General features: G+C 43.6%; 1 protein-coding gene across 20 annotated transcripts in view; it reads left to right on the forward strand.

Moving 5' to 3' along the window:
* Positions 1–15,694, forward strand: part of TBC1D5 (TBC1 domain family member 5) — a 759,729-nt gene that overhangs the window by 600,670 nt on the left and 143,365 nt on the right. The gene's annotated exons all lie outside the window — the stretch shown is intronic.

The following is a 15,694-nucleotide window of genomic DNA, read 5'->3' on the forward strand; positions in this document are numbered from 1 at the left end:
TCCTTACTTTATCTAGTCCAGTGTATTGCAAACTCTGTGCCGCAGCACACTAGTGTATCTCCTAATATTTCAGGTGTGCTGCAAGACGTTGGGGAGTTGGAGAGGCACCGGCTGACTGCTTACAGGATGTGCCTCTCTCGGCAAGAGTCGCATCCTGTAGGCAATCAGCTGGTGCCAGCGCCTCTCCTTCTCTCCGCGCATCTTCCCTGCACTCTCAGGGCCCATCTGGTGGGCCTTCGCGCATGTACGGATATCGACGTGATGACATCACACATGCACATGACATCGTGTCGACGTCTGCACACTTCCGAATGCTCAAGCTGCGGCCACTACATTTACATTACATTACTGACTTCTATTCCGCCTGTACCTTGCAGTTCTAAGCGGATTACATCAAAAGATAACTGGACATTTCCAGGATGAGGATTACAATTAAAGGCGTTGGTGACTAATTCAATTTTGAGGAGCGGTTACAAAGTGGGAAAATGAGGGGAGCGTCAGAAGGAGCTGGAAGTATACGAGAAGGTTGCAGAGAGAATGCTGGTTATATTGTTGAGTCATAGAGGAATATTACAGGTAGGAAGAGGGAGAGTAGGACATCTGGATGAATTTTTTGAATAATAGGGTTTTGATTTCTTTTCGGAAAGCTTTTGAGGTCTGTTGTTGCTGTCAGCAGGTTGGTGATGGAAGGGTCCAATTTTGCTGCATGTGTTGCTAGTAGGTTGTCATACATCTTTTTGTGCTTAGTTCCTTTGAAAAGGGAGTAGGAGAAAGGGGACTGGGTTCTCCTTTGTCTGGATGAGAGGTTCCTGTTTAGGCGGTTGTTGAGGTGGGTGGGTGCTGTTCCATTTAATGTTTTGAATAATAGGCAGTATAGTTTGAATTGTATAAGGCGGGCTTGTATAGGAAGCCAGTGTGAATCTAGTTAGACGTTGGTGTTGTGGTCAAATTTTCCAAGAGAATAGATCAGTCTGAGGGCTGTATTCTGCACGGTCTGTAGTTGTTTTATTAAGTAGGTGGGGCAAGGAAGGTAGAGGATATTGCAATAGTCCATTAGACTTAGGACTAGGGATTGGACTATGAGATTGTATTGTTCTTTGTCGAAGAATTTTCTAATTTTGCGTAGGTTGTGCATGGTAAAGAATGCTTTTTGTGTGGTTTTGTTGATTTGCACCTGAAGAGTGCAGCATCTATCTACTGTTACTCCTAGGAGTTTGAGAACAGGCTGTATGGGATATTTGGTGGCTTTTATTTTTAGTTCGGTTATAGAAGGGGTTTTGTCCTTTTCAAGCAATAGAAATTTTGTTTTGTCTGGGTTGAGCTTCAGTTTGTGCTCTATCATCCATTTTTCCACTGCTTCAAGTGTTTTTTCCAGGTTATCCAGATTTAGTGTGCCGCAGCTCGACAAAGTTTGCCAGACACTGATCTAGTCATATCTTAATAACCATAGCAATTATTTTCTTCTTTCCTCCCTTTCTTCCCCTACGGTATTTATTTATTCATTACATAATGATACATATTTTCCACCATTATAAAAATGCCAAGTAGTTATGGTTTAAACCCTGTTTTATCTTATAATTCGTATGTAATACATGAAATTGTATGTATACGTGGATGATATAACAATTATTATCCCAGGACAAGCAGGCAGCATATTCTTGACTGATGGGTGACGGCACCGACGGAGCCCCGGTACGGACAATTTTAGAGTGATTGCACTCTAAGAACTTTTTAGAAAGTTCTAGCTCGGCCGCACCGCGCACGCGCGAGTGCCTTCCCGCCCGACAGAGGCGCGCGGTCCCTCAGTTTCTTAGTTTCCGCGGAGCTAAGAAGACGCGTTTTCAACGGCTGTTGAAATTTTTTCCTAACTTGCCTTCCCGCTCGCGTAAACGTTTGGCTTAATTTGCCTTTTTTCTTTCTTTTATTTTGTTAAAAAAAAAAAAAAAAATCTTTCATTTTTTTCTTCAATTTTCGGTTTTCCCCGGCGGGGCCTTCTGCCACCATCGAAGCCTCGGCCTTCGATTTGGCGGAAGCCGTTTTTCCTTTCATGCCCCCTCAACCGGGTTTTAAAAAGTGCCAGCGGTGTGCTAGGCCTATATCTCTCACGGACCCACACAACTGGTGTTTACAGTGTTTGGGTCCTGAGCATCAGGCCTCTTCTTGCACCCGCTGTGCTACTTTGAAAAAACGAACTTTAAAAAATCGCTTAATTCAACAGCAATTGTTGTTCGGTGCCGAGATGTCCGACCCCGTTCCTTCGACTCCGGCTTCGGCACCGATTCAGTCGGCACCCTCGTCTTCGACGCCGCGTGATTCCACACCGGCATCTCAACAGTCAGGTAAGCCGGCTAAGAAGCCTTCCCCGCTGGAACGTCTTCCGGCCTCGAGTGCAGTGAGCCCAATCCTGCCGCCGGTTCGACGCCAGCGGAAGCGCTCCGCCCCTATAGAGGTGAGTCCCTCGACATCGGGCTCCTCATCTCCGGGGCGTCGAGCGGCACCGCAGGTACCGCAGAAGAAAAAAGCGGTACCGGTGCCATCCCTCGATGACCGCATTACGGCCATCCTTCAGGTGCAGCTGAAGGAGCAATTAGAACGACTCCTTCCTGCTATCATGACACCGAACCTTCCGGTGCCAGTTCGCACCGAGCCATCGGTACCGGTTGTTGAACAACCTGTATCGGTACCGATTGTGGAACCCGTATTATCCACTTCCACTGTTTCGGTACCGCTTCACCTAACCTCATCGGTATCGATGCCAGTCCTTGCACCGGAGCCGAGAGCTCACCATCAATCGGTGCAGACTTCGGCACCGGTGCGTCCGATAACTTCTCCGGACACGGTATCGATGAGGTCGGGTAAGTCGATGCGCAAAACCCGACACATGCAAACGTCGACACCTGAGTCTCGGGACCATTCTTCCCATGTAAGGGACCCTGATCTGTGGGGAGACTCAGAGGAACCCTTTCTTTCTGAAGGAGAATGTTCCTCAGAGGAGGAGGATTCGGCTGTCCCTGACCCATCCTCCAAACAGGCCACTTCCTCTTTCTCTAGTTTTTTGAAAGAGATGTGTGAGTCCTTGTCCATTCCTTTGGAGGCTGAATCCAAAAAGTCTAAAGCTTTTTTGGATGCCCTTGATTTTGATCAGCCTCCAAAGGAATTTTTGAAACTTCCCCTTCATGACATCCTGAGGGAAACTTTCTATAAGAATTTAGAGACTCCTTTAACTGTCCCAGGGGCCCCACGTAAACTGGATTCTCTATATAAGGTAATTCCCATTCCTGGGTTCGACAAACCTCAACTACCACATGAATCCTTATTTGTCGAATCCACCCTTAAAAAGACTTCAGGAGCCAGTGTATATGCATCTGTCCCTCCTGGCAGAGAAGGAAGGGCCATGGATAAATTTGGTAAGAGGCTCTACCAAAATGCTATGTTAGCTAATAGGGCTAGTAATTATGCTTTTCATTTTTCTTTTTATTTAAAGCATCTCCTTACCACCATGGCTTCTTTCGAGAAATATCTTCCTTCACGAAAGCATTCCGCTTTTCACACATGCTTGTCGTCTCTTCTCCAATTGCGTAAGTTTATGGTGAGATCCATATATGACACTTTTGAACTTACATCCAGAGCGACAGCAATGTCAGTAGCTATGCGTCGTTTGGCCTGGCTTCGGGTATCCGAGCTTGATGTTAACCATCAAGATCGGTTAGCCAATGCCCCATGTCTAGGGGATGAGCTCTTTGGGGATTCCATGGACTCAACCACACAAAAGCTCTCTGCTCATGAGACGCGCTGGGATACCCTGCTCAAGAATAAAAAGAAGCCTCCTCCGCCAAGACCATACAGGCAGCAATCGGCCTATCAACGCCGTTTCACAGCCCGTCCATTGCCTACCACTGCTCAACAACCTAGGCGTCAGAGGCAACAGCAACGTCAGCCTCCCAGACAACAGCAACAGCAACAAGCTGTAAAACAACCTCCTCAGCAAAAGTCACAGCCCTTTTGACTTCATTCTCCGCAGTATAGCCAGTATCCCTATTCCTGCTCTCCTGCCTCAACCAATAGGAGGTCGACTTTCTCTGTTCCTCAGCCGGTGGGAAGTAATCACTTCGGACCAATGGGTCCTCAACATCATCCGCCACGGCTACTCTCTCAACTTTCAGACTCTCCCACCTCAAAGCCTGCCAAAAGAGTCTGCTTTGAACAGTCCTCAATCAGCCCTCCTTATTCAGGAGGTCCAATCCCTCCTCCTTCTGAACGCTATAGAGGAAGTTCCTCTAGATCAAAAGGGGCAGGGATTCTACTCCCGCTACTTTCTAGTTCCCAAAAAGACAGGAGATCTCAGACCCATCCTGGATCTTCGCGATCTCAACATTCATCTGGTAAAAGAAAAATTCAAGATGCTTTCTTTAGCCATCCTTTATCCCCTTCTAAATCAAAACGACTGGCTATGCTCCCTCGATCTCAAAGAGGCTTACACTCACATACCGATCAATGTAACCTCAAGACCATATCTCCGGTTCATGATCAATCATTGTCATTACCAGTACAAGGTGCTGCCCTTCGGTCTTGCCTCATCTCCAAGGGTATTCACCAAATGTCTCATTGTGGTGGCGGCTTTTCTACGCTCTCACCACCTGCATGTATTTCCTTACCTGGACGATTGGTTGATCAAAGACACTTCTGCCCAAGCGGTCCTTCTGGCCACCAACCAAACCATCCAGTTTCTACAACTTCTGGGATTCGAGATCAATCTACCCAAATCCCATATCATTCCCACTCAGAGACTTCAATTCATTGGAGCGATCCTAGATACACTCCTCATGAGAGCTTTCCTGCCATCCAATCGTCTTCAGACCCTTCAGTCTCTATGTCACCAGGTACTTCCTCTGCCGTCCATCTCAGCAAGGCAAATGATGGTGCTCTTGGGACACATGGCATCCACAGTTCATGTCACACCTCATGCCCGTCTTCACCTGCGCACTCCTCAATGGACCCTTGCGACCCAGTGGTCCCAAGCGTCGGACCCTTGCTCACGACACATATCTGTGACATCATCTCTTCGTCAGTCTCTGCAATGGTGGTTGGTATCCTCAAATCTATCCAGAGGTCTTCTGTTCCATCAGCCTCCTCATCAACTAGTCATCACCACCGACGCCTCTCTGTATGCATGGGGAGCTCACTTGAATGAGTTCCAGACTCAAGGTCTTTGGTCAGCCCAGGAGAGGAAACATCAAATCAATTTCCTGGAACTCAGAGCGATGTTTTACGCCCTCAAGGCCTTCCAACACCTTCTCTTTCCTCAGGTCCTTCTGTTGTGCACAGACAATCAAGTTGCGATGTACTACATCAACAAACAGGGTGGGACAGGCTCTCGCCTTTTATGCCAGGAAGCCCAGAAGATATGGACTTGGGCCATAGATCACCATCTCTTCCTGAAAGCTATATACATTCAGGGGAAACAGAATTCCTTAGCGGACAAACTCAGCAGAATTCTCCAACCTCACGAGTGGACACTCGATCCTGTAACTCTACAGTCTATCTTCGATCAATGGGGCACTCCTCAGATAGACCTCTTTGCAGCTCCTCACAATCATCAGCTGCCCCTGTTCTGCTCCAGACTTTACTCTCCACACCGTCTAACAGCAGATGCTTTTCTCCTCAACTGGTCGAATCAGTTCCTGTACGCCTTCCCTCCTCTGCCTCTCATGTTGAGAACCTTGTTCAAGCTCAAGAGGGAACGAGCCACCATGATTCTGATTGCTCCGAGGTGGCCCAGGCAACATTGGTTCTCCCTTCTACTTCAACTCAGTTCCAGGGAACCTTTTCTTCTTCCTCTGTTTCCTTCTCTGCTTACGCAACAGCAGGGAACCCTTCTGCATCCCAACCTCCAGTCTCTACACCTGATGGCTTGGTATCTCTCGGGCTGAACTCGACTGATACTCTTTTATCTCAGCCCGTTCGTTCCATTCTGGATGCCTCCAGGAAACCAGCCACTCTACAATGTTACCATCAAAAGTGGACGAGGTTTTCTTCCTGGTGTCTTCTTCATCATCTTGATCCCACTTCCTTAGCGGTGGAGACGTTGTTGGATTATCTTCTTTCTTTGTCTGATTCTGGCCTGAAGTCCTCTTCCATCAGGGTCCACCTCAGTGCCATTGCAGCTTTTCATGAGCCAGTCCATGGAAAACTTCTTTCAGCTCATCCCCTGGTGTCCAGGTTCATGCGTGGGCTTTTCAATGTGAAACCACCTCTTAAAGCCCCTCCGGTTATCTGGGATCTCAATGTGGTTCTTTCAGCTTTAATGAAGCCTCCATTTGAACCTTTAGCTACTTCTCCTTTCAAATTTCTCACTTGGAAGGTACTTTTCCTTATTGCTCTTACCTCTGCCAGGAGAGTCAGTGAGCTTCATGCACTGGTTGCAGATCCACCTTTTACGGTCTTTCATCATGACAAGGTGGTTCTGCGTACACATCCAAAGTTTCTCCCCAAGGTTGTTTCTGAATTTCATCTCAACCAATCCATTGTTCTACCGGTTTTCTTTCCAAAACCTCATTCTCATTCTGGGGAACAAGCTCTGCATACTTTGGATTGTAAAAGGGCTCTTGCTTACTATCTGGAGCGTACGAAACCCCACAGATCAGTTCTCCAACTCTTTCTATCCTTTGATCCGAATAAATTGGGACGTCCTGTTTCTAAACGTACGTTGTCTAATTGGCTAGCAGCGTGCATCTCATTCTGTTATGCTCAGACCGGACTGACACTGGAAGGTTCTGTCACGGCCCATAGAGTCAGAGCAATGGCAGCATCTGTAGCTTTCCTCCGTTCCACTCCTATTGAGGAAATCTGCAAAGCTGCTACTTGGTCCTCAGTTCACACTTTTACATCTCATTATTGTCTGGATGCATTCTCCAGAAGAGATGGTCACTTCGGCCAATCTGTTTTACAAAATTTGTTTTCTTAATGGCCAACCTTCCCTCCATCCCTCTTTTTGTTAGCTTAGAGGTCACCCATCAGTCAAGAATATGCTGCCTGCTTGTCCTGGGATAAAGCACAGTTACTTACCGTAACAGGTGTTATCCAGGGACAGCAGGCAGATATTCTTGCGTCCCACCCACCTCCCCGGGTTGGCTTCTTAGCTGGCTTATACTAACTGAGGGACCGCGCGCCTCTGTCGGGCGGGAAGGCACTCGCGCGTGCGCGGTGCGGCCGAGCTAGAACTTTCTAAAAAGTTCTTAGAGTGCAATCACTCTAAAATTGTCCGTACCGGGGCTCCGTCGGTGCCGTCACCCATCAGTCAAGAATATCTGCCTGCTGTCCCTGGATAACACCTGTTACGGTAAGTAACTGTGCTTTATTCCCATAACTTCATTGACCCAAGAGACAGAACAGCTCATCTCATCTGTCCTTACCAAGGTTGAACATTGGTCTATGCACTCCAAACTAAAACTAAATCCTGAACAAACCAAGATTTTCTTGGCAAGTCCCAATAACAAGATTGTGAACACCTCCTTGAGACTAAACGGATCAGACTAACCAATTAATCCCACAACCAAAATCCTTGGCATCACCCTGGACTAAAGCCTGACATTTGAAGATCACACTAATACTCAAGTCAAAAAATGCTTTCTCACTCTATGGAAACTTTGTACCATTAAACAATACTTCGATTTCTTTGCCTTTGGACTGCTGGTTCCATCCCTGATCTTAAGTACCTTAGACTACTGCAACATTATATACTTGGGATCTCTCAAAAAACCCATCAAACGACTGAGAGTCGTCCAAAATGCTGCAGTCCGTCTCATTTATGGCCTCAAGAAATCAGACCATGTAAGCCCATATTACAGAAAACTACACTGGCTGCCTATGGAAGCAAGGGTCATTTTTAAGTTTGCTTGCCTTTGCTTCAAAACCATGACAGGTTCATCCCCAACATATCTGTCTCACCAATTTGAATTCCCAGGCACAACTAATACACGCAGTACCTACTTGTTCGCTTTTCCATCCCTAAAGGGCTGCACCTACAAGAGAAACCTCGACAGAACACTATCTTTCCAAGCAGGCAAATGGAATAAATGTTTAACCAACTTCATCTCAAATACACTCTCATACCAAACGTTTAGAAAGTCAATAAAAACCTATCTCTTTGACAAATTTCTCTGACCCCACCTCAACCTGATGTACTTTCAATACACTTCCAGATAAACCTGACTAAACTTAACAAGCCAATGTAAATTCAAAAGTTTGCTGTAATGTCGCTGTCTGTATATAGTCTCTTCCCTTGTAAACCGCTTAGAACTGTTTGTGGTATGGCGGTATATAAAAATAAAAATATTATTAATTCTATACCCTGTTTTAGCTCTGCCTTTGTGGTGTTATGTTAGCACAGTTATAACCATTTTTGTTTTGCGGAATAAAAATGGAATAAATATATAGGAATTAGACAGCTATGGTACTTGTGCAGATTCTCAAGGAGCATGATGGAGGGGGGTAACAAACAAGCAGAAACTAGGTCCACACAAGCAAACATGCAGTACTCAAACATCTGCGAAGACCCTTGGGATCCATCAGAGTACAGCGCTAGCCATACAGAGCCAATAAACATGCATTGCTGTTAGTACAGTGCACCTTCATGTGCAGTGGTATGTGTACAGTGTCATTCATCCAGTCTCCAGTAGCAGAAGTAAACATCAAGATCATGATGGCACTTAGACTGCTTTTCCTGGCAATGCTCAGGACAGCCACTGTCACGTGCATATGGGCCAGGTCCTGAAATATATACAGCACTCACTATTAGTATCTGATAAATGCATTTGCAAGTTGAGGTCCAGGAAAACAAACAGGCAGCCGATCCATAAGATCCAGGATACAAAAAAAAATATCAGAATAGATATCCAAAACTCCAATGTGAAATTTATTCACCACATGAAATATATAAATAACTTAAAAGCCCAACACAGCTATGTTTCACCCTCTTAAGGGCTGCATTAGGGCTGTAAAAACTGACAAATAAATAAAATGTTAGTACATTCTCAATAAATGATCCAGTCAAAAACATAAGAACATAAAATCACGGATTGTGCTAATAAATAAGTTCACATTAAAAATTATTAAGGCCCCCTTTTTTTTTTTTTTTTTAATCTTTATTAAATTTTCAAACTACCATAGTGCAAACAATTTCAATATACATAAATTTACACAAAAAGCACATTAAACTTATAGACATTAATGCACAACTATTTCCCCCCCCCACCAAATAATCAGAAAAATTACATACCTAAAGGAAACCCTCCATATATTCCTCAAATGAAATTCCAATGCAAAACTCTCCCCCCTCCCACCCACCCCCCTTTTTTAAAAGCTGCATTAGGTGTTTTTATTGCTAACTACTGCGGTAAAAGTTCCAACGCTCATAGGAATTCCATGAGCATCAGAGCTTTTACCGCAGCAGCTGGTGATAAAAAACCCTAACACGGCTTGATAAAAGGGGGCTTAAGGCATACCCAAAAGTTGTTATTCAACAGGTATTACCTATTGGCAATAACTCTAAAACATTAAAGAAGCAGTTATTAGATATCTATGGAATCTCTCTCAAATCAGTTATAAAACTAAAGAATGTATAATCAGCCAGTCTAAAAAGCACGTGCCTTCTCTCCTCTCCCTTGCAAACTGCAAATGTGGTGAAACTGTTGTCAGGTGAAGGACTTTAATTAAAAAACCCAGTGTTCCAGGGTTAAGGGTCATATAAATTATTAATTAAGGAGTTTTGCAAGGCTAGAGATTAGCTAACAATATTAAAGTGGAGGAGGATTAAACCTAAATCTTCGAGTTCTAGACTTAATTTGGACTGCCCAATATGACTTCATGATTCTGGCAGATAGCTCACAAAAAGACAAGGATCAGCTGGTCCTAAGGCTGTTGGAATTCGCTTCAATTATCCAGTCAGCTGAAATTTGAGGAACATAATAACCATAATGGTATTGATTCCTACCAATGCTGTTTCAATATTGTAGTGTTTTCGGAATCCTGTCTGATGTGGATGGAGAACATAAGAACATAATCTAATCTAATATGCAACTTATTAATCGCACTATACCAAAAGGGTTCAAGGCAATTTACATCCAATAATGCCGTAAAATCTATGAGAGAATACAAAAGCAATCAATAATTAAAATATCATCATACCATGAATATTACAACAAATCATATAAAAAAGTTTTCAAAATTTTACAAAACCTTAAGTAATTAATATCAGTCCTAATGTGAACATTTAGATTATTCCAAATTGTAATATCAGTGCAACAAAAGAGGAGTTGAGCTGTCATTTATACATAAGAATATCCATACTGGTTCAGACCAATGGTCCTTCTAGCCCAGTATCCTGTCTCCTTAGTCCCCAATCCAGATCACAAGTACTTTGCAGAAACCCAAGCAGCAACATTGCATGCTACCAATCCCAGGGCAAGCAGTGGCTTCCCCCATGTTTGTCTTAATAGCAGACCATGGACTTTTCCTCCAGGAACTTGTCCAAACCTTTTTTAATCCCAGCTATACTAACCATTGTTACCACGTCCTCTGGCAAAGAGTTCCAGAGCTTAACTATTTGTTGAGTGAAAAAAAATTTCCTCCTATGCAGCTTTATTGAGTGTCCTCTAGTCTTCATATTTTTTTGAAATAGTAAAAAATGTTTCAGTGTACACCACAATCGTATCCCCCCTCAGCCCTCTCTTTTCTAAGCTGAAAAGCCCTTAGCTCTTTAGTCTTTCCTTATTTTCAAGGAGTTCTATCCATTTTATCATTTTTGTTGCTCTTCTTTGAAACTTTTCTAATTCCGCTATATCTTTTTTGAGATATGGTGACCAGAACTGAACTCAGTACTCAAGGTGAGGTCGCATCATGGAGTAATACAAAAGTATTATAATTTGTTTTATTTATATATTTCATTTTCTATCCCATCCTCCCCAAAGAGCTCAGACAGGGTTACAGGCTAACATACATAATATACAGTTTACAGGTTACATTTTGCCATAGTTACAGTGCAAGGCTTTTCAATACAAGTTTTTGTCCTAACTCGACACATACTAGGGATCTAAAATCAATATACATAATCAGTTTACAGGTTAAATTTGTCATAGTTACAGTGCAAGATTTTCAATACAAGCTTTTATCCTAACACGACACATACCAAGGATCTTGTATCAATATACATTTCTTTGTAATCTATCAGTCGTGGGCTGGAGAGTTAAGCGAAGAGGTATGTTTTTATTGCTTTCCTAAAGTTGAGGAAGCCTTCAAGGGATCTAATCTGCGGGGGCAGTTGATTCCAGTGGGTTCGATATGAAGTGTGAGTAGGAACATCGTTTGGCAGTTTGCAGTTGAAGGGCACTACCAGAGGGCATTTTAAGATGTATATCATCCTGGGAGTGGCGGGCCCTCTTAGGCACAAATGGAGGAAACTTGGTCGTCATATAGCACAGCACCATATCAGGTAAGGATTTGAATGCTAGCATCAGGCCCTTGACACGTTTGGCTATGGGCAGCCAGTGAGCCGACAATAGAACCTAGGAGACAGGGTCGCAGGCGCAAAAGCTTTTTAGAAGTTTGATTGTCCTGTTTTTTATACGCTGGAAACGTTGTATGTTTGTCATCATGAGACCATTGAATAGTGCGTTGCAGTAGTCCATGTGGGAGAGGACTACAGCATAGCTGGGTGAAGTCAGATTCAGAAAAGTAGTTCTTTATTTTTCAGAATTGTCGCAGGTAGTAAATTGAGGAAGATACCACCTGAGAGAGATGATTAGAAACGATAGGTTGGAGTCAAGGAGCATTCCTAGGCTGCATGCTTGGTCTTTTGCAGTTATGGTAGTCAGCATAGTGAGGGATGGGTATAGTTGCAGTGTTCTTTGTGGATCCAAAGGAGTTCCGTTTTAGAGGTGCTTAGTTGCAATTTGTTGAGGACATCCAGCTTTTAATTTCTGAGAGGCAGTTTAGGAATTTTGTGATCTGGGCATCATGGTTAGAGAGTGAATAATAGGGGGGATAGTAGAGCCCTCTGTGCAACACCGTAGTTGATTGTGTTTGGTTTTGATAACGCTTCGTTGAGCAATACGCTTTGGGATCTATTATTCAGGAAGGAGGTGAACCATTGTAATACAGTATCTCAATACCAGTTTCAGAGAGCCAAGCAATGAGGATGGTCAATGGTGTTGAATACCAAGTTGAGATCCAGTAGCACCAGAAGGACATTGTTACTCTTATCCATGAGTTTCCAGCAGTCATCGATGATATCGAGAAGGACGATTTCAGTACTGTGGAATTTCCTGAATCCCGATTGGAAGGTGGATAGAGCACCTTGTTTGTCAATGAAAGATTAATTGGTTTAACTCTGTTTTTCACCGAGATCTTGGAGATGAAGGGTAAGTTGGAGACAGATCTAAAGTTGCCGGCCACGTTAGGTTCAAGTGTGGGTTTTTTCAAGATTGGTCTGATAACAGCTGACTTTCAGTTTGTGGACACTATGCCTGTTTATAGAGAGGTGTTGATGGAATCTACGAAGGTGTCTTTCATAACCACTAGGAGGCATGGCAGACAGAGATCTAGGTTTGAACTGGAAGGGCTCAAACCTAGACCCCCGGCAATGTCATTGTGGCAGACAGTTTTGAAGTGAGTTAGGTTCCCAGTTGTAGTTTTAATTATCTTGTCTAAGTCATGAGGGGACAATGTCTGTAGCATGGTGGAGTCAAGGTGAGAATGTATTTTGTCTACTTTGTTAATGAAGTAGTCTGAGAACGTTTCGCTTTCAAGTTCGGTGTTAAGGTTGTCTCCTTGCATCGTTGTGAGTAACTTTTTTGTTAGTTTACAAATGTTTTTTGATCTATTGGAGGTCTTTAATAGTTGTTGGGAGTAGTATATCTTTTGAGCCTTAGGGTGGCTTTTTTATATTTTTAATGCAGTTCCTTCTACATTTCTCCTTCGGTATTCGCGGGGGTTAGGTGCAGAGCTGGACCACGAAGTGTGAAAAATCACGAATAACTTCTCTGCCGGCTCTAACCCACCCCAGCTTCTCTCCTGCGTCCTGAGAACCTTACCTGGTGGTCTAGTGGTGAAGCGGGGCAGGAGCGATCTTCCTATTCTCCTGTTCCGTGCAGAGCCATCATCAGAATGGCTGCCGGAAGTTCCCTTTGTAGTCTCGAGACTACAACGGGAACTCCTGCCCCGCTTCACTGCTAGACCACCAGGTAAAGTTCTGGGGAGGCTTGGACAGCTTAAAAATAGGCAAAAAATGAAGATAGGTTGTTTGTAAAAAAATTGCGAATAACCAAATCCGCGGATACTGAAACCACAGATTCGGAGGGAGGTATATTTGGATCTTTCACTGTTAAGTCTGGATTTGTACCATTTCCTTTCCGCTTTCCTTATTTTTGGCCACTGCTTCCACCGCATATTGGACAGATTTCAATGTATTGTATACAATGACACCTAGATCTTTTTCTTGGATTATTTTTCCTAATGTGATTATTTTGTAATTGTCCACATTAAATTTCATCTGCCATTTGGATGCCCAGTCTTCCAATTTCCTAAGGACTTCCTGCAAATTTTCACAGACCTCATGTGTTTAAACAACCTTGAAAAGTTTTACGTCATTTGCATATCTAATCACTACTACTACTACTATTTATTTCTATATGTACACAGCCTCACTTGTTCCAATTTCCAGACCATTTATAAATATGTTAAATAGCACTAGTCCAAGTATGTTCTAATTGACATGACGTCCAAGTGCTGATAATCAAAACCCTTTTCCTGGATGTCTAGTGAGATGTTTCTCCCACTGTGCATCCAGAGCTCAAAGGGGCGTGTTGGAAGGAGTGTTATGGGAGGTGTTTGGATGGGCTCTGGGCAGACTTAGATGTCCTGCAGGGATAATCAAATGTTTTGACACACATCCTGTATGGAACTTATATGTTTTGAGTGTGTGTTAAAAAGATACCCAAAGTGACCAGATATACATAACAGAGATAAAGTAAAGACCCCCTCCCCCCACACTTCCCCAGTGCTCACTGACCCCCTCACACCCCACAAAGATTAGAATATAAAAGTACATACCTGTCTCTAGAACAGCAATACCTGGTATAGGAAAGCATAGTAGGCATATACACAGGTGTCTTAAGTAGCCTGGTGGGTAGGCTTGTGAACCATGGAGAGGAGTAGCAAGTCCCATAAGTCGCTCTACCCATAATCGGAAGAGACCGACAAGCAATTAACAGACCAAATACTATAAAAATTTATTTAAAGCTAGTGGCAGCAGACCTATATACTATACAAACCAGGACGCTTAGAATATAATAAATTCCTTTGCATTAACTTTTACTTCAGAGTAAACACACAGTTACCCTATGGCCATAAAATGTGCCTCTTACATTCCCCTCTATGTGTGAAAGAACTGTATATATCCTATCAGTGCAGAAGAGATACCATGCAGAGCAGAGTCAAGTGAGGTAGCAGGCAGTGGTAAGAGCTGCAGGGGCTGGAACTGGAATTCTTCACAGCTCGGTCAACCTCTAGGGATCAGACAGATCCTCTGAGCTCTCTGGAGATGCTTCCTTTATTTCTCTCAGGCAGAGGGTGTACCTGAAGATAAGATGTTCTCAGCACCCCTTGCACCCCATTGCATTTTATTTTTTATTTAAAAAATTTATAACCCACTACATCTAACAGTTTTGTGTGGGGTACAATCAAAGCAAAAAAAAAAACCTTCACTCCATTAATAATAATACAAACAACACAGCTGTGCACCCAATTGGTTTCACAAACGAAAGAAAAAGCTTCATATAATGGGAGAAGTGAACCCATACTCTACCACCCAAACATCACAGGCAGAAAAAACTTTTGTTAATGTGAAAAACAATATGGTGAAAAAAAACAAGTGTTATTCCTAAAGATAAAGTCCAACAGCCGACGATTGTTTCGTTAGACTAAGCCACTGCTTCAGAACCTCAGTATAAAAAATACTCCAAATAATGGACCAAATGTCCTGAGAGTACAAAAAGATGTAATAAGCAAACTCAAAATGTATCAAAGCATTAAAAACATTGGCAATACAAAAGAGAGCAACGCTCTTACTCACTGTTCGGAGTGTTCCTCTTCAGTTAATGAACACAGTGGTGCAGTGCTATGTTGTGATGTATAGAAAAACTGTGGGGTGACCAATCAGAACCAACGGCCTCAGAGAGGTCCATCCAGCAAATTATTTAACCAATCAGGACCTTAGGCCCCTCCCACTGCATCTGAGATGCATTGGGAAGGGGAAGGCCCGTCATTCTGATCACGCAGCCCTATAGGCAGGAGGGAGAGGACTTCCCTCCTGCCAATTTGTCATCCGAAGGTACGGGGTTGTCAGGGTATGTGGGGAAATGTCAGAGGATGTCCTATTTGGGTGGTGGGAGGGGATCATGACCAGTGGGGGGAGTAAGGGAAGGTCATACCATAAACTCTCCAGTGGTCTTCTTGTCAGTTTGTGCACCTTTGGGGAACTTAGACCTGTTTTACTTTCATCTAAGTCCTGCCGTGTAAGTTCTGCCTAGGACATCCTGAGAAAGCTTCGATTATTGCTTCAGGATGTCCAGGTTGAAGCCTGCCCGATGCCCACCCATAACACACCTCCCAACACCACCCTTTGAGCTCTGGATGTACA

The sequence above is a fragment of the Geotrypetes seraphini genome, chromosome 2, assembly GCF_902459505.1.
Source record: "Geotrypetes seraphini chromosome 2, aGeoSer1.1, whole genome shotgun sequence".
Classification (NCBI taxonomy): Eukaryota; Metazoa; Chordata; class Amphibia; order Gymnophiona; family Dermophiidae; genus Geotrypetes; species Geotrypetes seraphini.